At 38.9% G+C, this 22,772-nt stretch overlaps 1 protein-coding gene across 6 annotated transcripts in view; it reads left to right on the plus strand.

Moving 5' to 3' along the window:
• Positions 1 to 22,772, plus strand: part of DTNB (dystrobrevin beta) — a 232,976-nt gene that overhangs the window by 143,678 nt on the left and 66,526 nt on the right. The gene's annotated exons all lie outside the window — the stretch shown is intronic.

Consider the following 22,772-nt stretch of genomic DNA (forward strand, 5'->3'; position numbering starts at 1 on the left):
GAACCTTCTGACATAAAGCAAACTAGTCTACTTTGCAATAGGTTTGTAGTAAGTTTGAAATCAGGAAGTATGTATCCTGCAACTTTTGTTCTTTTGGGAGATTATTTTGGCTGTTCTATCTTTCTTGTATTTCTATATGAACTTAGGATCAACTTGTCCATTTCTACAAAAAAGGCAGCTGTGGTTTTGATAGGGATTGAACTGAATCTGTAAATCAATTTGGGGAATATTACTGTTTTCACAATGTTAAGTCTTCCAATCCATGAACATGGAGTGTTTTTCCATTTATTTAGATCTTCGTTGATTTATTATTTTTTTAATAAATTTATTGATTTTATTTTTGGCTGCATTGGGTCTTCATTGCTGTGCTTGGGCTTTCTCTAGTTGCGGCAAGTGGGGGCTGCGCTTCGTTGTGGTGAGCGGGCTTCTCATAGCAGTGGCTTCTCTTGTTGCAGAGCACAGGCTCTAGGTGGGCAGGTTTCAGTAGTCGTGGCGTGCGGGCTCTAGAGCACAGGCTCAGTAGTTGTGGTGCACAGGCTTAGTTGCTCTGTGGCATGTGGAATCTTCCTGGACCAGGGCTCGAACCCATGTCCCCTGCATTGGCAGGCAGATTCTTAACTACTGAACCACCAGGGAAGCCCAAGATCTTCTTTAATTTCTTTCAATGATGTTTTGTAGTTTTCAGTGTACAGGTGTTGCATTTCTTTGATTAAATTTATTCCTAAGAATTTTATTCTTTTTGATGCTATTATAAATGAAATTGTTTTCCTAATTTCATTTTCAGATTGTTCATTGCTGGTATATAGAAATACAACTGATTTTGTACATTGACCTTGCAGTTTGTTTATTAGCTCTAACAGTTTCTTTTTGGGGGGTGAGGGGTAGATTCTTTAGGGTTTTCTATATATGAGATCATTTCATCTGCAAATAGAGACAGTTTTACTTCTTCCTTTATAGTTTAGATATCTTTCATTTCTTTTTCTTGCCTAATTGTTGTGGTATACCCTCACTGTTGAATGATAATTTATCTGGGTTTAAAATCTAGCCAAAAGATGTTTTTCCTTCATTCTTTGAAGATATCATTCCTCTATTATCTTGTAACCAGTCTTGATAACAATCTGATTCCCCTTCCTTTTTGTTGACCCTCTCATATTTCACTAGTAACTTTTATGGTTTTCTTTATAACATTGGTAATCTGAAGTTTTACTATAATTTGTCTGGATACAAAGTTTTTTTAAAAGTTTATTTAATTTGTTTTACTACTCAGAGAATTCTTACTCTCTAAAGGTTCATGTCTTTCATCAATTCTGAAAAATTCTCATCCATTTGATGTGTTAGATACTATTGCCTCTCCTTCATTGCCTCTGGTCTCTCTGGAACTCTGAGTTATAGACTTTAAAACTGGATTTAGCTCTAATGTTTCTTAACTTAAAAAAAAAAATACCATCAGCCTTTAGCAGTATTCAGGCTTGTATATTCAGCCTATCTGTGGAGGTTTTTAAAAATCTCAGTAGGGACTTCCCTGGTGGCACAGTGGTTAAGAATCCGCCTGCCAATACATGGGACACAGGTTCAAGCCCTTGTCTGGGAAGATCCCACATGCCACGGAGCAACTAAGCCCATGTGCCACAACTACTGAGCCTGCGCTCTAGAGCCTGTGAGCCACAACTACTCAGCCCACGAGCCACAACTACTGAAGCCCGTGCGCCCAGAGCCCGTGCTCCGTGACAAGAGAAGCCACTGCAATGAGAAGCCCTTGCACCACAACGAAGAGTAGCCCCTGCTCACTGCAACTAGAGAAAACCCGTGCGCAGCAAAGAAGACCAACACAGCCAAAAATAAATAAATTATAAATAAATAAATAAAATTTAAAAATCTCAATAGTTATGGTTTTCATTTAAAAAAATCTCTAATTGTTTATTTTTCAGAACATTTAATGAATGCTACTCTATCCTTTAGGTGCCTGGGGGTATTAAATATACTCATTTTAAAGACCTTTTTAGATGCTCTGTTTTCTCTGGGATTTTTTTTTGGGGGGGTGGGAGGTGGGATTTGGTTAAGTTCTTCCAACCTCCTCAAAGTTGGCCTGCAATCCTGTGTGTAGCTGATGGCAGCTCAGCACAGCCCTTGCTCACCACGATGGCTTCTTGTTTATTTTCTTCCTTGGGGGATACGTCTTCATTATTTTTAGGCTTAAAGAAAGTTTTCCTTTTTTTAAAAAATTGGATTCTAGCTATGCATGTATCAATTAATTTTTATATCTTTAAGTCCTTTTTCTTTGGTACAGGAGGGTGAGCTCTCAGCATGTGCTCAATCTGCCAGTTTGAACCAGAAATCCCTACAGTATCCCTTCAGCTGGTTTATAATTCACTTTCATAGCACTGTCTCCAAAGGTCTTTGTATGGCCTTTTTAGCAGAGACTTTGATACACATTTAATGAGTGGCATGTGGTTCTTTATTCCCCTGGCAAACTCCCTAATGTATTAGGGCATTTAAAATTACTTTTAGATTCTTTTGGCCCAGAAATTAAATACCAAGGCCGATTTAACAGGCAGAGTTGACCTCATGCATTTATTACATATGAGAAATACTCCTGTTTTCCTGTGTCCAGGTAAACTCCTGAGAACATTATTTAGTCATCATTACTCCTCCCACTCAAGAATTTTTACCATCCCAAATGGCCTGTCAGGTATCCTTCTTTGACTTCCTTATCAGGACATCTCTTCCATGAGCCCTTCACCAATCTGTACTTTTTGGTTTAGCTAAAACATTGTTTCACGTAGAGTGGAATGGAAAGTAGAATCATAAAATTTCACTATTGAAAAATATTTGTTGCGCACCCACTATGTGTCAGTCACAGTGTCAGGTAAGCAGTGTGAACACAGTGGTGGAATAAACCCTATGGGCCCTGCTCTCATGAAGCTTACAGCCTCTTGAGTGAGGCCAGTCAAAAAGTAAATGCTAATTATATGTAATTGCAAACTGTGACGAGGGCTATACAAGAGAAGAAAGGGATACTATGAGTGAGTACAGCAGAGACTTCTATTTCAAATTTTGTAGTAAGGAAAGGGGTTTTCAAACTTTTTAAAACAGGAGTGGAACATTTTATTTATATGAACTCTTACATGGAATGGAAGTGGAGCTGCTCTTATTGAAATGAGGTTGGCACCTAATCCCCTTGCTCTCCTCATTGGATTCTGAAGCACCTTGTGGAATCTTTTGATGCCCAGGGAATACATGTGAAAACCACTGTTCTAGAACCATCCCCAGACCAATTAGCTGAGGCACAAAGGGCTTTATTGTCCAGAGTCATATGGGTCACTTCATCTGCTTAGTACCAGAATTGGAAGGTGAACCCAATTCTCCCACACTTGAGTTCTTTCCACTCTCCACTGCCCCTTCTTCCCCTTTGATGCATTTTTATTATAAACTGAAGGCATTTCAATCTCTGGTATTCTGTAGTTCATTTTTTTTCCCCCTGAAATTAATTTCGCCCGTTGTTGTTCACATTGCCCTTCATATTCCGTGCTTTCATCCCTCTTGTATATCCTTACAGTTTGTAGCCTTGAAAGATGTTATCCCACCACTGTTTTGTTTTTATTATATTTCTGCTATGCCGTATGAATCTACTCTTTTATTTTCTGCTAAGCATTCGAGCACATGCATTCATTTCATTCTGTAGAATTGTATTATTGATATCAAAGTGTTTATGTTAACTAGCTAGTGGTCTGATTTGTTGGGTTGCCTTTTCTTGCCTCTTCTTTTATCTCAAATGATAAGGGTTCTTTCCCAGTCCTGACAACACTTAGGTTGTTAGTCTGGCTTCCATTTTGACTTACTCTGTTTTTAGTGTAAATAGTTGTGTATCGTTTACCATTTTGTCTTACTTTTGCTTTACTGTGGCAGAAAAGTTCAGGGCCTGCGTTTGAATGGAGTAGCATATTTGCCCAGAAACTTAGGAAGTGTAAAGAAGTCGTGAAAATTAAGGTAGACTAGGAGACCTGGGCTGTAGTGTCTGGTTAGTGACTGTGGAGAGAAAGATGTTTGTTCTGACTTGGGAGATGAGTAGAGAATTGATGATGAGGGGCAGAATGGTAGCATGAGACCTGTGCTTAGGAAAGTAATTTTAACCATAACAAAACAGACGACCGGGCTTCCCTGGTGGCGCAGTGGTTGAGAGTCCGCCTGCCGATGCAGGGGACACGGGTTCGTGCCCCGGTCCGGGAGGATCCCACATGCCGCGGAGCGGCTGGGCCCGTGAGCCATGGCCGCTGAGCCTGCGCGTCCGGAGCCTGTGCTCCACAACGGAAGAGGCCACAACAGTGAGAGGCCCACGTAGCGCAAAAAAAAACAAAACAAAACGAAATCAGATGAGCAATAGCTTAAAGGTTCTCTGGACACCAGTGGACTAATAGAAAACCTTTACGGTATTTAAGTTACACTAACCAAATGCATGCTGAAAGGTGATGATGCCAGTGGAGATGGTGGAGACCAGGAGCAGATAGATTTAAGAGCTCTCAAGCAGATGAAATAGAAAAGAGGCCACAGGATGACTCTGAGTGTCAGGGACATTCTCGTCAGGTGATTGTCCTGCTAGAGGTGTCCCTGAAAGCCCACCTACTCAACAGCTCACACTGTATAGCCCTTCTCTTTTAGTTGCCCTCTGATGATATGCCTTTATGGAGTAAGGAGCTCTTTGCATCTAAGGTAGATGCAAAGGTAGGTAAGGTAGGTAGGTAGACACCATGGTTCTATTTTTTTCATTCTGCTTGTGTTTCCATTAGCTCCTCTTCAACGAAACAAAACAGAAAAGTCAAGCCTTGCTCGTTCTTCCTAGCTCCCAATTGCTACCTACCTGGATGGCTTGGCAGAGTTCTGCCGGCTGCTTTCTTATCAAGAGGTTGGCAATTAGGAGAGGCCCTAAGAAAGGAGGTAAGGGGGTGCTCCTGAATATCCCCATCAGAATGGAATTGCAGACTGTGTTAATTAGGTCACTGATTTGCCGCAGAACTTGGATTCTGTTGCAGGAGGGTGTGTTTCACGTTTAAGCTTCTAAGGATTGGTGCCTACTCTGTGTGCTGCATCTGCCTTCCTGTCATTGACTGCATTCGACTGCTTGATGGACTCGCTGACGGAGTGCAGACGTGTGCTTGCCTTCTAATGAATTGTTTTCTTGTACCTGCTTTTTCCCAAAATGCTCTGTGGGATATACTACCTTGTAGAGAAGATTCTTCATCATGTGATTATTCTGTTTCCTGAGAGACAACAGCAGTGTAATAATGCATTAGATGCCAGATCCATAGAGAAAGAAGAAGCGTTTGCTACAGAATGTAAAGGTTTGATAGCTTTTCCTTGCCTTTATGTTTCTGCTGCTTGAGCTGCTGGGCTGATGATGATTGTGTTTATTTTTGGCAGGATGCTAGAGCCTCTGGAACTTCCCATCCAGTTATTATAAAGAAGGGAAGCCCATTGTATCTTTTCTTGGTTAATTGGTTAATTTTAAAAATATACAGGAGTCAGCTTGTCTCCTATAATATGTTTGTTTCCATTTTTGAAGACAGGTTTCAGTAATAACCGTATGAACAGATCAGGAAATGACATTGCATCATGTATTTCATTGACCTCTCTGTGAGCAGAAACTTGATATTTAACTTGTCCTCTTTTCTCATCTTTCTAGAAATATAGGAGTTGACGTCTGTAAAGTATTCACAACTTCCTCTCTAAGTTTAATGAACAAGGAGAACAACAAAGGAAAGATTCAGGGATTCATTGTGGAAAGGTTTTTAAAATAGTACATTTCTGACGATTTAATTATCTCTTTCATAGGACCCTTTGCCTACTTTTTCAGTGTAATCATATTAAACTGAGCAATACTACTAAATAATTTGCTAATTATTGCCTCATTTTACAATTCTATCCTTTTCCAGAGCGAGAGCAAGATACCTGGCTTCCTCTGGGTGTCTCTAGATGCTATCTAGTGGTGAAAATTCTGTATAAGAATGTGTCTGTGGTAAACCTTTCCTTCCCTGAGAAATATTTCATTCTAAGTCTTATACCACAAATGGCTATGCTGAACTGCTAGAAATAGGAATTGAGGCATGTGTGTTTGTTGATAGGTCTTTTTTACATCAATGGATTAGTTGCAATGTATTTAGAAGTTGGTGTTGGAAATCTTAAATCTTTTCTTTCGGTTAATTAATTGTCAGTGACCAATAAAGTAAAATGTACTTTCCTAAAAGTCAGAGAAACCTCATTATAAATATATAATATTGTATTTTGCTACATTTACAATACCATATGGTTATTTTTTAATGGTTTTCCCAAAGGCACTTTCATTGGCTTGTTTAAGCTCTTCGCTTTGGCAGATAACCATAGAACCTCCTGGAGTGACGGGAGATGGTTGGTCTGGTACGTAGACATTAATAAAGAGCAAAACATTGCACTACTCGTGAAGGATAGAAGTGAGCTGTGCTTGTCATAACTGTTTTCTAGAGGCAGGCAGGGTGCTTTTAGAGAGAGTAATAGAGGGAATTCCTTGGTGGTCCAGTGGTTAGGACTCGGCGCTCTCACTGCCAGGGCCCCGGGTTTGATCCCAGGTCGGGGAACTAAAATCCCACAAGCTGTGCAGCGAGGCCCAAAAAAAAAAAAAGAATCCTAGAGATTAAGGAGATCTTAGAATCTGCCCTCCTTAATATTTCACCAGAGCTACAGTGTGCCATTATTATAGATCATTATAAGTCCATGTTTCCTCTTCATTATAATGGAATAATTAGATAAACTGACTTTCATATTAGATCATATATTGTTTCAATGTGGAGGTCTGTGAATAGGTTTATAGGCTACCAAATTTTGGAGGGTAATAACTAAGAAGAGAGAAACAAATAGCACCTTCATCCTAAAGCAGTGTCATCTGGGCTTATCACCCCAAGCAGAGATTCAGGAGTGCCTGGACCCCAGACTCGGTCATTTGACACTTTTCCTTCAATAAAACTTAATCCTTAAGTAAGTGAATGTTTTCCATTGATTTGCTCTTCAGTCTTTTTTCTGGGAGTATTACCCACTTCTTTGGAGAAGTGGTGCTCTCTCAGTCCTAACTGTGTTGTTCTAAGAGGACAGCTAATCAAAGTATTGGGCCCTCTGTCTACCAGAGGGCGTAGATGACTCAAGGTAGGTCATCTTGAGTCTTTTCTGGGAATCTCAAATTGGAATGAGGGAAGAGATTTTGTTCACCAAGGGTGACGTTACCAGAAGTGAGGCAGAAGTTGTTTCTTGTTAAGCATAAAAAGCTGTGACATCTGTATAGACTCTGATTCAAAATGAGGTCTCAGCAAAGATAACAATGAGTGTCCTAATGACATTCCAGTGTCCTGGAAGCCCCCACCCTTCATGAAGTTTAGTTATGAATTTAGTTATCATTTAGTTATGATACTTAGTAAATTCATCTTTTTTTTTTTTTTTAAGATACTTCAAGTTAGATTTGAAGCCAGTGGTCCTGAACTAGGGCTGTGTTTCTTAAAGATGAGAATTTATTCTTCCCTGAGAACTCTAATCTGAAAAATTCATTTGGACAATACAGAGATGCCTGGGTTAGGATGGTGAATGTGTGGATTTGATCTATTCAATGTCATTAGAACCAGATAAAAGTGGTTTCCAATGCTGGTCCTGCCACTTACTAGTTTTGTGACCTTAAGCATGTTAATAATCCCCTTTAACCTTTATTTCTTTATTTGTAAAATAAGAATACCATCATGAGTAGTAGCAAGAATTCCGGTAATGGATCTGAGGACCTAGCTGAGGGCTGACGCAGAGCTCATACTCAGCAAATGTTTGAGGTGCATTACCCCTTTCCTCCCAACCCTCTCCAGTGTTCTAAAAAGAAATATATGCACATACACGGCAAATCTTGTAACTGTTAACTTCATGGGATTTTTTATATTGTTTTCCTGTACTGGTCTGTGGTTAACTATTTGAAATAATTAAGTTGTCTTTGTTAGAAATGATTTTACACATTTTTTATTGTGAATGATAATTATCAGTTAGATTTGACCTAAAAATTGTAATATGTTAAGCTGAAGCTTAAACGCCTATTGTGAAGACTAAGTATGAAGACTAATTGGAATATAAACTTCTTGTGGGCAGGAACAGTCTTCAACTTGTTTTTGTTTTTTCTCAAAGCCCCTAATAGTGCCAGCATGAATAAACCATGGATTTTTGTTTGTTTGTATATTGGTAAGACCCTTGTTTATTTAAATGGAATTTGTAGTAATCAGAAGGACTTTATGGAGATACTGAAATTTCTGGAGCCATTTCTCTCATAAAAAAAAAGTGAGAGAGAGTGTAACCTTGGCAAGTCTATGAAGAAAGACATTCCAGGATAGATACCTAGAAGAAGCTTCGAAAGCAGGGGCTTAGAAGAAGTGAATGAACAACTTGCTTGAAAGATGTGGAAGACCTGAGTTTTGACGGATAAAAGAATGAAGTAGTCACAGTGTGGGTTTTAAATTTGTCTTAAAGTACGGTGAAATCTGCTGCATGAACTTAATGATGAGAAAAGTATGAACAAAGTGAGTCAGGAAGATAATTTCAGAAACAACACAAGTATCTAGGATTGCAGGTGAAATAACTGGCTACAAAAATTGTAATAAGTTATTAAATGTACTTAACTAAAATGGTTAAGTACCTCATATATAAAGCATGGTTGTGGGGAATACAAAAAAGTAATCAAGTAAATGAAAGCATATGGCATAATAAAATCTTTTTTCCTTGCACATTAACAGTAATAAACAGTCCAAAAAGTCTGATAAAAAGTCCCCACATGCATGATTGACAGATAACTGTCAAGGTAAAAGAGAATTGCAGGACTGTAACCATAACCTCTACAGCTAAAAAAATATTCTGGGAGGAAGAGCAAGACAATGAGCTAATGCTTTTAAAAGTATAAGGTAGGGATAAGTATCTGTCTATATGGATGACTTCCTACAGAATAGGTACACCAAAGGGCCTACGGAGAAGTGACAGGTGCCCGAGATCTCACTGGTCCTCTCAGGCTTCAGACTTGGCTTTGTTCGTGTACCCCTTTATTCACTCACAATTTTTAAGTAGAAACTTTGCTTAAACAACAATATTATACGTTCACATCCTTGGTTAGAAAGGTCATATCCAGAAACTGTTTTCCCCTAAGTTGATCTAAGTCAACTTAGAAAGTCAAAAACAAGTAATCACACTCAGTATTGGTCCTGAGCCCAGCGTTAAACTTTTTTTTAAGTCAACAGTCTGGCTGACATAATAATTTCCTCATCAGATGTATGTATTTTGTTAGGCTGAGATGAGGATTCCAAAAGATCTTTGAAATTAAGACTAGATTTGAAAGTCATTTTAATAAATTAGAGGTATGTTTTTGAAGGAAACAGTTCATACTAGCTTACCTTGTTTCCCCTGGGACAGTCTAGAGGTGGTTAAAAATGCAACCAAATGGTTTGAGTTCAGAGAGGCATATGTAATACAGAGTTCTGTTGAGGTGACAGGGGAAAGAATAAATCACCCAAAATCATACCCTGGGGTTATTATTGTTTCATCTTCCTATAGAAACAACTTTACAAGAGCTGATTCTCACATCATGCTGTTGCTTTTAATTTATAGACCAAACAGTCTTAAGTAAGTTTTTCTAAAAATGCAACAAAGGTAGTAGAGACACTATACCATAACGATTAAGAATACAGACTCAAGAGCCATGCTGCCTTGGTCCAAATCCTACTTCTGCCACACGTCTTGACTGTGACCTCAGGTGCATTACTTCTCTCCGTGCCTTACTGTCTCCATTTGTAAAATAAAGTTAATAATAGGATCTGCCCCCTTGGTGGTTGTGAGGTTTATATGAGTGAATCCATGCACAATGTTAGAACTGAGTCTGGCATGTATTAAGCACTCAATAAGTATTATTATTGTTGTGAAAGACACTCTCCACTCTGTTGATTCCATTACTAAGTCACAGATGAAAACTAGCCATGGCTACAAACATTCCAAACATGCCTACCAAATATAACAACTAATAATGCTAATTCCATTCTCGGAGAAGAGTCTCACCAAAGCTAAATATAACAGAAAGGTTACTTCTTACACACTCTCCACACGACGTGGTGCTGACTCATAATCCAGTATTTCCTGAAAACCTAATCCGTGTCTCGTACCACGCTAGCTACTCAAAATACAATGATAAAAAAAGCACACAAATTTCCTGCAGTTTAGTAGAGGAGATAATGTAGACAGATCTAAAATACTTTCTTTCTTTTTTGGGGATGTGGTGGTAGGGATGTTGGGGGGTTGTGGAATTTTGGACTTACTCAAAACATCTTCTACTAATAGTCTCAAAGTTCTCTCTAAGTTTGTAAAACACCTTCCTTCTCAGTTTGCTTTCTTTTTCTTTTTTTTTTTTTTGCGGTATGCAGGCCTCTCACTGTTGTGGCCTCTCTCGTTGTGGAGTGCAGGCTCAGCGGCCATGGCTCACGGGCCTAGCCGCTCCACGGCATGTGGGATCTTCCCGGACCGGGGCACGAACCCGTGTCCCCTGCATCGGCAGGCGGACTCGCAACCACTGCACCACCAGGGAAGCCCTCAGTTTGCTTTCTTAGTGATAACAGAAACAGTACAGACTCACTTTAGAAAATTTGATTCAGTGGTATAACAAGGTTTTTTTTTCTGTTTTAACTATTAAGCATGTTTTTCTCTGAAAATCAGGAAAAAATTAAACTTGCAAAATTGGAGGAGTACAGGAAAGTATAAATAAGCAAGAAAAATAATTCCCGTAATTCCACTTTTCTTAAATTTTGACATATTTCCTTCAGATATTTTGCTTTACACTTATTATATTGTTTAGGTGAGACCATGCTGTGTGTATGTATAAATAATTTTATCTTATTTTATAGGGTTGTTGTGAAGATAAATAATATATTTAAAGCCCTAAACACTGTGTCTAATAGCTATATATCAAACATTCAGTAATTGTTAGCTAGTATGACAGTTATCTTGTCCTTCTTTTTATTTCTTTCATGATGAGCTATTTCTCATGTAATTAGAAAGCTATTTCTCATGTAATTAGAAAACTCTTTGTAAGCATTATCTTTTAATGACAGCATAATATGCTATATTTATTGATGTACTGTGGTTTACTTTTCCTTTCCCTCATATTTGAATATTTTAGGTTTCTTCCAGAATTATTCTATTGTAAATAATGTTTTCCTAAATATTTTAAAATTGTCTTTACATTTCTGATTAATTCCTTAGACTATATCCCTAGAAAGGGAATTAGTGAGTCAAAATACTTGAACTTTTTAAAAGATCTTTGATGGACATATTGTCAAATTGCTTTCTAGAAATTTTGCTTAACTTTGTACTTTCACTCTTTCTTACCTAATAGACAGTTAACAGCCTGTGTCATAAAATCCTCTCCAGCCTTAAAATTACCTTAAAGTTTAAAAATATCATTGTTATTTTTTATAAGGGAAAATGGTCTATAATTTTAACAAATTTCTTTGCTTTTTCATAAAGTATTTTCAAATTGAATTATTTGTATTTCTTCTTTTTAAACGTGTATTTTCACTTTGACCTTTTTCTAGTTGCAATCTTAATAGTTTTCTTATAAATTTGTGTGAATCCCTTGTACGTTAAGGCTGTTAATTCTTGCTCTGTCACATTTGTTGAAATAGTTCCCCAAATTTGTATTTTTCTTTCTTTTCTGATTTTTTAAATCATTTGAATTAATTTGTCTCTTTCTTCCTAATTTTTCCACTGCTTTTGAGCTTAGAAAATCCTCTCTATCCATAGACTTATATGTTTTCTTGTGAGTTGTACAATTAAACATTTACATTTAGTTCTTTAACACACTGTAAATATATATTTTTCTTTATGGGGTGAGGTGATCTCAATATTTCCCCATAGCGTGTCACAGTTTTTCTTTTATTAAATACTTACTGCATTATATTATAATTATTTTTTCTGAATTTTTATTCTTCATAAAACTTCAGTTTTCATCCTTTTAATTTTTATCCCCAGCAGTTGGCACAGTACCTACCACTTTGTAGAGACACAACAAATATTTGATAAATGAAAGAAAGAAATACACAATTATATATAATCTGTCCTGAAAGATTTTAAAGGCATGATCAGTTATTCTTCATCTCTTCCTATCTTTAATAACCTTAAGAGAGATTCTGTAGTAATTCTAATTTCAGGTTAGTCTACATTCCAGAGCATCCACCAGAATGAATTGGAGTGGTCTGGTCACAAGAAAAGTAATGTGAAAATGACTTGTACAGGAAGCTAAATTTTTACTTTCTAATAGGAGTTTTTTTTTTAATAGATCTTTATTGGAGTATAATTGCTTCACAATACTGTGTTAGTTTCTGTTGTACACCAAAGTGAATCAGCCATATGCATACACATGTCCCCATATCCCCTCCCTCTTGAGCCTCCCTCCCATCCTCCCTATCCCACCCCTCTAGGTCATTGCAAAGCACTGAGCTGACCTCTCTGTGCTATGCAGCTGCTTCCCACCGGCCAACTGTTTTACATTTGGTAGCGTATATATGTCAATGCTACTCTCACTTCACCCCAGCTTCCCCCTCCCGACACCGTGCCCTCAAGTCTATTCTCTTTGTCTACATCTTTATTCCTGCCCTGCCTCTAGGTTCATCAGTACCATGTTTTTTGATTGCATATATATGTGTTAGAATACGCTATTTGTTTTTCTCTTTCTGACTTACTTCACTCTGTATGACAGACTCTAGGTCCATCCACCTTACTACAAATAACTCAATTTCATTTCTTTTTATGGCTGAGTAATATTCCATTGCATACATGTGCCACATCTTCTTTATCCATTCATCGGTCAGTGGACACTTAGGTTGCTTCCATGTCCTGGCTATTGTAAATAGTGCTGCAATGAACATTGTGGTACATGACTCATTTTGAATTTTGGTTTTCTCAGGGTATATGCCCAGTAGTGTGATTGCTGGGTCATATGATAGTTCTATTTTTAGTTTTTTAGGGAGGCTCCAAACTGTTTTCCATAGTGGTTGTATCAATTTACATTCCCACCAGTAATGCAGGAGGGTTCCCTTTTCACCATACCCTTTCCAGCATTTATTGTTTCTAGATTCTTCGATAATAGCCATTCTGACTGGTGTGAGGTGATACCTCACTGCAGTTTTGATTTGCATTTCTCTAATAATTAGTGATGTTGAGCATCTTTTCATGTGCCTCTTGGCCATCTGTATGTCTTCCTTGGTGGAATGTCTATTTAGGTCTTCTGCCCATTTTTTAATTGGATTGTTTGTTTTTTTGACATTGAGCTCCATGAGCTATTTGTATATTTTGGAGATTAATCCTTTGTCTGTTGTTTTATTTGCAAATATTTTCTCCCATTCTGAGGTTGTCCTTTTGTCTTGTTTATGGTTTCCTTTACTGTGCAAAAGCTTTTAAGTTTAATTAAGCCCCAATTGTTTATTTTTATTTCCATTACTCTAGGAGATGGGTCAAAAAAGACCTTACTGTGGTGTATGTCAAAGAGTGTTCTTCCTACGTTTTCCTCTAAGAGTCTTATAGTGTCTGGTCTTACATTTAGGTCGTTAGTCCTTTTGGAGTTTATTTTTGTGTATGGTGTTAGGTGGTGTTCTAATTTCATTCTTTTACATGTAGCTGTCCAGTTTCCCCAGCACCACTTACTGAAGAGGCTGTCCTCTCTCCATTGAATGTTCTTGCCTCCCTTGTTGTAAATTAGGTGACCATATGTGCGTGGGTTTATCTCTGGGCTTTCTATCCTGTACCATTGATATGTATTTCTGTTTTTGTGCCAGTACCATACTATCTTTATTACTATAGCTTTGTGGTATAAGTTGAAGTCAGGGAGCCTGATTCCTCCATTTTTCTTTCTCAAGATTGCTTTGGCTATTCGGGGTCTTTTGTGTTTCCATACGAATTGTGAAATTTTTTGTTCTAATTCTGGGAAGGATGCCATCGGTAGTTTGATAGGGATTGCATAGAATCTGTAGATTGCTTTGGGTAATATAGTCATTTTCACAATGTTGATTCTTCCAATCCAAGAACATGGTATATTTCTCCATCTGTTTATGTCATCTTTGATTTCTTTCATCAGTGTTTTATACTTTTCTGAGTACAAGTCTTTCACCTCCTTAGGCTGGTTTATTCCTAGGTATTTTTGTTGTTGTTGTTGCGATGGTAAATGGGATTGTTTCCTTAATTTCTCTTTCTGATTTTTCGTTATTGGTGTATAGGAATGCCAGAGATTTCTGTGCATTAATTTTGTATCCTGCAACCTTACCAAATTCATTGATTAGTTCTAGTAGTTTTCTGGTGACATATTTAGGATTTTCTATGTATAGTTATCATGTCATCCACAAACAGTGACAGTTGTACTTCTTTTCCAATTTGTATTCCTTTTATTTCTTTTTGTTCTCTGATTGCCGTGGCTAGGACTTCCAAACCTATGTTTAAGAGTGGTGAGAGTGGACATCCTTGTCTTGTTCCTGATCTTAGTGGAAATGCTTTCAGTTTTTCACCATTGAGTATGATGCTCACGGTGGGTTTGTCATATATGGCCTTTATTATGTTGAGGTGGGTTCCTTCTATGCCCATTTTCTGTAGAGTTTTTATCATAAATGGGTGTTGAATTTTGTCAAAAGCTTTTTCTGCATCTATTGAGAGGATCATATAGCTTTTATTCCTTAATTTGTTAATATAGTGCATCACATTAATTGATTTGCGTATATTGAAGAATCCTTGCGTCCCTGAGATAAATCCCACTTGATCATGGTGTATGATACTTTTAACGTGTTGTTGGGTTCTGTTTGCTAGTATTTTGTTGAGGATTTTTGCATCTATGTTCATCAGTGATATTGGTCTATAATTTTCTTTTTTTGTAATATCTTTTTCTGGTTTTAGTATCAGGGTGATGGTGTCTTCGTAGAATGAATATGGGCGTGTTCCTCCCTCTGCAATTTTTTGGAAGAGTTTGAGAAGTGTCAGTGTTAGCTCTTCTCTAAATGTTTGATAGAATTCGCCTGTCAATCCATCTGGTCCTGGACTTTTGTTTGTTGGAAGATTTTTAATTACTGTTTCAATTTCATTACCTGTGTTAGGTCTGTTTATGTTTTCTAATTCTTCCTGGTTCAGTCTTGGAAAATTGAACCTTTCCAATAACTTGTCCATTTCTTCATGGTTGTCCATTTTATTGGCATATACTTGTTTTTAGTAGTCCCTTATAATCCTTTGTACTTCTGCAGTGTCAGTTGTGATTCCTCCTTTTTCATTTCTAATTTTATTGATTTGCATCCTCTCCCTTTTTTTCTTGATGAGTCTAAGGGTTTATCAGTTTTGTTTTGTTTATTTTCTCAAAGAACCAGCTTTTAGTTTTACTGATCTTTGCTATTGTTTTCTTCATTTCTATTTTATTTATTTCTTTTCTGATTTTTATGATTTCTTTCCTTTTACTGACTTTGGGTTTTCTTTGTTCTTCTTTCTCCAGTTGTTGTAAGTGTATGGGGTAGATTGTTTATTTGAGATTTTTCTAGTTTCTTGAGGTGAGATTGACTTGCTATGAACTTTCCTCTTAGAACTGCTTTTGCTGCATCTCATAGGTTTTGGGTTGTCATGTTTCCGTTGTCATTTGTTTCTATGTATTTTTTAAATTTTTTCTTTGATTTCTTCAGTGATCTCTTGTTTATTTAGTAGCACACTGTTTAGCCTCCGTGTATTTGTGATTTTTACATTTTTTTTTCCTGTAATTGATTTCCAATCTCATAGCGTTGTGGTCAGAAAAGACGCTTGATGCGATTTCAATTTTCTTAAATTTTCCGAGGCTTGGTTTGTGACCCAAGATGTGATCTGTCTTGGAAAATGTTCCATGTGCACTTAAGAAGAAAGTGTATTCTGCCACTTTTGGGTGGAATGTTCTATAAATATCAATTAAATCTATCTGGTCTATTGTGTCATTTAAAGCTTGTGTTTCCTTATTTATTTTCTGTTTGGATGATCTGTCCATTGGTGTAAGTGGCATGTTAAAGTCCCCTACTATTATTGTGTTACTGTCAGTTTCTCCTTTCATGGTTGTTAGCATTTGCCTTATGTATTGAGGTGCTCCTATGTTGGGTGCATAAACATTTATAATTGTTATATCTTCTTCTTGGATTGATCCTTCGATCATTATGTAGTATCCTTTGTCTCTTGTGATAGTCTTTATTTTAAAGTATTTTATCAGATACGAGTATTGCTACTCCAGCGTTCTTTTGATTTCCATTTGCATGGAATATCTTTTTCCATCCCTTTACCTTCAGTCTGTATATGTCACAAGGTCTGAAGTGGGTCTCTTGTAGACAGCATATATATGGGTCTTGTTTTTGTATCCATTCAGCCAGTCTGTGTCTTTGGTTGGGGCATTTAATCCATTTACATTCAAGGTTAGTATTGATATGTATGTTCCTATTACCATTTTCTTAATTGTTTTGGGTTTGTTTTTGTGGGTCTTTTCTTCTCTTGTGTTTGCCACCTAGAGAAATTTCTTTAGCATTTGTTGTAAAGCTGGTTTGGTGGTGTTGAATTCTCTTAGCTTTTGTTTATCTGAAAAGCTTTTGATTTCTCCGTTGAATCTGAATGAGATCCTTGCTGGGTAGAGAAGTCTTGGTTGTAGGCTTTTCTCTTTCATCACTTTAAGTATATCCTGCCACTCCCTTCTGGCCTGCAGAGTTTCTGCTGAAAAATCAGCTGATAACCTTATGGGGATTCCTTTATATGTTATTTTTTGTTTTTTTCTTGCTGATTTTAATATTTTTTCTTTGAATTTAATTTTTGTTAGTTTGATTAATATGTGTCTTGGTGTGTTTTTCCTAGGGTTTATCCTGTATGGGACTCTCTGTGCTTCCTGGACTTGGGTGACTATTTCCTTTCCCATGTTAGGGAGGTTTTCCACCATAATCTCTTCAAATGTTTTCTCAGACCCTTTCCTTTTCTCTTCATCTTCTGGGACCCCTGTAATTCGAATGTTCATGCATTTAGTGTTGTCCCATAGGTCTCTAAGATTGTCTTCAGGGGCTTCCCTGGTGGCGCAGTGGTTGGGAGTCCACCTGCCAATGCAGGGGACACGGGTTCGTGCCCCGGTCTGGGAGGATCCCACATGCCGTGGGGCGGCTGGGCCCGTGGGCCATGGCTGCTGGGCCTGTGCGTCCAGGGCCTGTGCTCCGCAATGGGAGAGGCCACAGTGGTGAGCGGCCCGCGTACTGCAAAAAAAAAAAAAAAAAAATTGTCTTCAATTCTTTTCATTCTTTTTTCTTTATTCTGCTCCTTGGCAGTTATTTCCACCATTTTTTCTTCCAGCTCACTTATTCGTTCTTCTGCCTCAGTTTTTCTGTTATTGATTCCTTCTGGTGTATTTTTCATTTCAGTTATTTTGTTGTTCATCTCTGTTTGTTTATTCTTTAGTTCTTCTAGATCTTTGTTAAACATTTCTTGTATTTTCTCAATCCATGCCTCCATTCTATTTCCGAGATTCTGGATCATCTTTACTATCATTACTCTGAATTCTTTTTCAGGTGGATTGCCTATTTCCTCTTCATTTATTTGGTCTTGTTGGTTTTTACCGTGCACCTTCATATGTGACATATTTTTTTGCCGTCTCTCTCTTTTTTTTTTTTTCTTTATGAGTGGGATTGTGTTCCTGTCTTACTGGTTGTTTGGCCTGAGGCTTCCAGCACTGGAGTTTGTAGGCTGTTGGGTAGAGTTGGGTCTTAGTGCTGAAATGAGGACATCCATGAGACCTCACTCTGGTGAATACTACCTGCGGTCTGAGGTTCTCTGTTAGTCCACTGGTTCCGACACGGAGCTCCCACCGCAGGAGCTTTGGCCTGACCCCCGGTTCGTGAACCAAGATCCCGCAAGCCACATGGGGTGGCAAAAAAAGGAAAGAACAATAACAAAGTAAAAAACAAAATTAGACTAGGAAACTAACAGATATGTTAGTTTTAAAAATAAAAATATAGATGAATCAACAACCTGAAGGTACAACGGTACCATAATAGCAAAGAAGAGGACGAGGGAAAAGAGAAAACAAAAAACGGGGAAAAGGCCTTGGCTGTGGAGGGCAAGGCCTGAGCAAGGGCGAGGTTTGGGTGGTAGGCGGGGCCTATGCTTAGAACCTGCAGGGCTGGAGAAGGCCCTAGGGGCTATGGGGGGTGGGGCTTAGGCTCAAGGAACAGAAGGGGCCCAGGTGTGCCCCCCAACCCTGGTCTCAGAGGGCAGGGGACCTCACCTGGGAGCCCAGCAGGCTTCCTGGGCTTGAGTGGGTGGGGCAAGCACCCTCCTCCTCTCCAGCTCTTCCTGTCCTGGAGGGCCCCTCCCACCTGCTTCTCCTGTTCTCCCCTTGGCCTTCTTCCTATGCCCCCAGGATCAATGCAGGGGGGGTGGGAGGACCTTGGAGAGCAGAGGACCGTCCTGGGAGCTCAGCAGGCTCCCCGGGCCTAGTGGGTGGGGCAAATGCCCTCTACTCCTCTCCCCCTCCTCCCAGAGGACCCCTCTCTCCTGCCTCTCCTGATCTCCCCAGCCTCCCTCCTATGCCCTCAGGACTCACGGGGCCTGGAGGGAGCTTTGGAGAGCAGGGGACCAGCCTGGGAGCTTAGCAGGCTCCCTGGGCCCGAGTGGGCGGAGCAGTCACCCTCTGCTCCTCTCCCACTCCTCTCGGAGGGCCGCTCCTGCCTGCCTCTTCTGATCTCCCCAACCTCCCTCCTATGTCCCCAGGACCAATGTGGCCGGGGTGGGGGTGGGGCCTTGGAGGGCAGGGGACTGGACTGGGAGCTCAGCAGGCCCCCCCAGGCCCAGTGGGCCGGGTGATTGCCCTCTGCTCCTCCCGGAGGGCCCCTCCCGCCTGCCTCTTCTGATCTCCCTGGCCTCAGGGGCGCTGATCCTGTTTGACCACTACTTCTCCTCCCTACTCTGTTCCCCAAAGTCCTACCGGTTCACTTGGGGGATCCTCCAGTCTCCTTGGGTGTCAGGGTTTTCCACCAGCAGCCGGCAGGCGCCCTAGTTGTGGGGAGACTCTAACTCGGTGTCTTCCTACACTGCCATCTTGACTCTGCCCTTCTAATAGGAGTTTTGTCTTAACTAGTAATCAGAAGCTCTATACCTATTATCTAAGCCACCCTATTACTGGATATTTTCCCAAACTTATCCTGCTCCACCTAAAAAAAGTAAATTAAAATCCATCTTTATAATGATCAGAGTATTCAAATGAACAGCTACAATTTAAATGATGACACTCAAATATTTTCAAACTTGACATCTCACCTGGGTTCCATTCTTTTAATTCCAACTACTTGGAAGCAGGTAAGATATCATTTACCTGTGCTTACCAATGCCACTTCAGATTCAGCGACTTCACAACTGAAATCAGTTCACCCTTACCTTCCTACTCATTCTCTCTACTCCCACCAGTCCAACACCAAATCCTGTTTCCTACTCTTGTGTTCCCTAGTTTGGATATGTTATCACTATCTACCCAGTAGTCGAGGTAAAAATCTCAGTTATTCTTTATTCACTAACCGTGTGTAGTTAATCTGTCACTACATCTTATCCATATTACCTGCACAGTGTTTTCCCTTTTGTCTGTTCCCCATCTTAACTACCACTGTCCACCCTCATAATCACTGATATGGACAATTGCCATAACCTCTTCATTGAAGTCCCAGCTTCCATTCCCTCCTCCTTCCAAACCTCTCCACATAAATGATTTTTAAATGGGGATGTACATTAAAAAGAATCCTCTTGCCCCTAGAGATTCAGATTCACTAAATTGAGGGTAGAGCTTGGATCTCTCATTATATAAAAAACTTCCCAGATGATTCCAATGCACACCTGGATTATAACCAATATTTTACAAGCTTCTGGAGTTATCATTTCAAAAGCCTGCTATAGTCACATCGTCCTTTGGCTTAAAAAGTTCTAATGCTTCCCCCACTGCCTATAGTATAAAGTCCAAACTTTGCTTGTGATAGAACAGGTGTCATTCACATCCGGGCCCTCATCTCCCTTTCCGGATGCATTTTCAACTACTCCCCTCCCAAGGCCTTTGAGTCTAGCCAAATAAGTTACACCCAAGTATGCCATGTACTTTTGGATTTTTGTGCCTTTTTCCATACCATTTCTTCTACGTTGCCCTTAACTTTTTTCTATATCTGGAAAACTCTCTCCTCAATGTCACTTACACCTGACTATACCCCTTTTTCTTCCAGGCAGGAGTAACAGCTCTTCATCTGTGACTCCACAACACTTTGTGTATACTTGTGTTGCTGCTCTCATTACTTTGGATTGTGATGATTTGTTCACATACGTATAGTTAGGTTATTAAGATAAAGATAGTCCTACTTATCTTGTATGAGTAGGCACCCAGGAGGCTTGCCTCTTTCCTTTTGATTAAGAATTAACAGATTCTCTTGGGAATTCCCTGGCGGTCCAGCGCTTTTCACTGTCAATGGCTCAGGTTCAATCCCTGGTCAGGGAGCTAAGATCCCACAAGCCTCACGGCACTGCCAAAAATACGAAAGAAAAAAAAATTAGCAAATTCTAAAAAAAATATTTAAAAAAAAGAACAAATTCTAAGTCTTCTTTTTATACCCACCTTTTCTAACTAGCAAATTACCTTCTGTCTAGATCATTCATCTGTTTCTATCTCCTCATCCAAAAAATTGGCCTGTCTTATTAACAAAAGGAACCTCTCAAATCTCTGTATCAAGTGATGGTTGGTGGTCACTTGGGTATCATGGGACTCATTAGTGTCTAAAAATACCTTGCTAAGATCTTCACCAATGGAAGATATAGAACATCTGGTAACATGTTCAAGGTATTGAGCAGGTTTTGAATGTTAAAGATCAACAAAACTGATGTGGTGAGTTGTGTCAATTCTACTGCTTCGTAAGTTTCTGTAACTGGTACCATTAATGTCTGCTTCACACCTAGAAGCATTCTTTTTTTTTCTTAAGCCAGAAGTCATTTTTGGTGTATTATATCTCCTAAGACCACATCTAAGCTGTTGGCTTTCACAGTGAATTGTGGGCCTAGTGGTAGATTCTGCAGGAAAGACCCACTTTAAGTTTTCAGATGCCTCTTTCATCTTGGACTATAAACACATACCTATTTCCCTAACAAAACATTAGGAGTTCAGAAATGGTATGAAATTTGGGTGCAGTTATGATTAGTTTACAACTTACAATGTAATCATTACTGTCTGGTTTTGAGTATTAGAGAAGAGGCTTTGATATGTGTGCTGTAAGATAATAATTGATCATGATGTCTACCAAGAGATAGAGGTAATTATTAAAGACTTCTGTGGCATCAGACCAAACAAAATGCTACAAATCATGGGATTTTATCACATGGATCCACGCTTAGGGAATTAAAAAACTTTTTTTTCCCGATTGTCATTTTTCCTCGGAGAAAGTCAGAAAGGAAATTGAATGCAGTAGTATCTTCAATATTGAAATATACTGGGTAACTACATAAGTTCTGAAATCAACATGAATATGTCCTTATCTTGTTTTGGAAATGGGTTGCTAATAATAGTATATTAAAGAAGCAAAGGCCATTGTGTTTGCAGGACCAGAATGTTTCTGGTGCCTTCTGTATGAAAAGTTATGATGCTGCATTTGTTTCTTTCATAGGCATTGTCTCCTTGTTCCCTTTGGACAATGGATTTAAAGGAATCAGAGGCAAAAATATAAATTTGGGGCTAAAATGAAGCTAGTTTCTGTGTTCACTTCTGTTATTAATCAACCTAAAACAGTTGATTAATTGATTATATCTCAGCACAGCACTACCTTTAGGCTTGAAAGTTTGGAGGCAAAATTGGATAGCTGCCTGGAAAGTAGGTAATGAGATAAATAACATGGAATTTAATTCTAGCCTAGAAAGGCATATTTCAATTCTGAATGTCTTACTTTGTCACACAAAGGGAGGAATGTGTCTGCTTTAAGCACAGCATACTGCTGTGGCTTAAAAATCAAGAGACCTAAATCGATTCCCTGCAAATTACTTCCCATCTTTGATCCTCTCCATTAAATGAGAAATCATTAAAAATATTTCCCTACCCAGAAGTGAAGTTGGTTTTTTTAAAAAAGGAGGGTAGAGATAGATAGATGTAGAGGTCGATCCATCCATCCGTCCCTCTTAAACTTTTCTCTAAGTACATTGGATCTACCTGAAAATTTTCCCTTGAGCCTGTGTTTGAATGGACTATGAAACCTGCAAAAACAATAAAGGTTCTGGCCCCTTAATGTTCACCAGGACTTGCTGAGTATAACCTCTAAAAAACAATTTCATAGTTAACTCAGCTCTTAGAGATAAGGAGGAACCAGGAGGTAGTTCCCAAACACTTAAATATGAGAGAAGGACTTTTCTGTTTCACTTTTCTGCTCTTGATGGACAGATTTCTCTGAAAAGTACTTCTTTCAGTTTAGGAGAGGAAGTGAGAGATTTCCCAGGAGGAGTATTTAGCAATAGTCATGTGGTTCCAAGTGCAAGACAGAAGCCCTTTGTAACTGAACCTGGTGGGGAAGGAGAGGGGCTGAAGAAGGGCTGAAAGGCAGAATCACAGATTCTTTTTGATAATTTTGGAGTTGTTCATTCAAGACTCTCACAAGAGGATGAAAGAGACCTTGAGTCCAGAAAACCAGCCGCTAAAGACAAGTTATCAAAAATGCTTACTTCAAATTTACATTTGG

Source organism: Lagenorhynchus albirostris, chromosome 13, assembly GCF_949774975.1.
Source record: "Lagenorhynchus albirostris chromosome 13, mLagAlb1.1, whole genome shotgun sequence".
NCBI lineage: Eukaryota > Metazoa > Chordata > Mammalia > Artiodactyla > Delphinidae > Lagenorhynchus > Lagenorhynchus albirostris.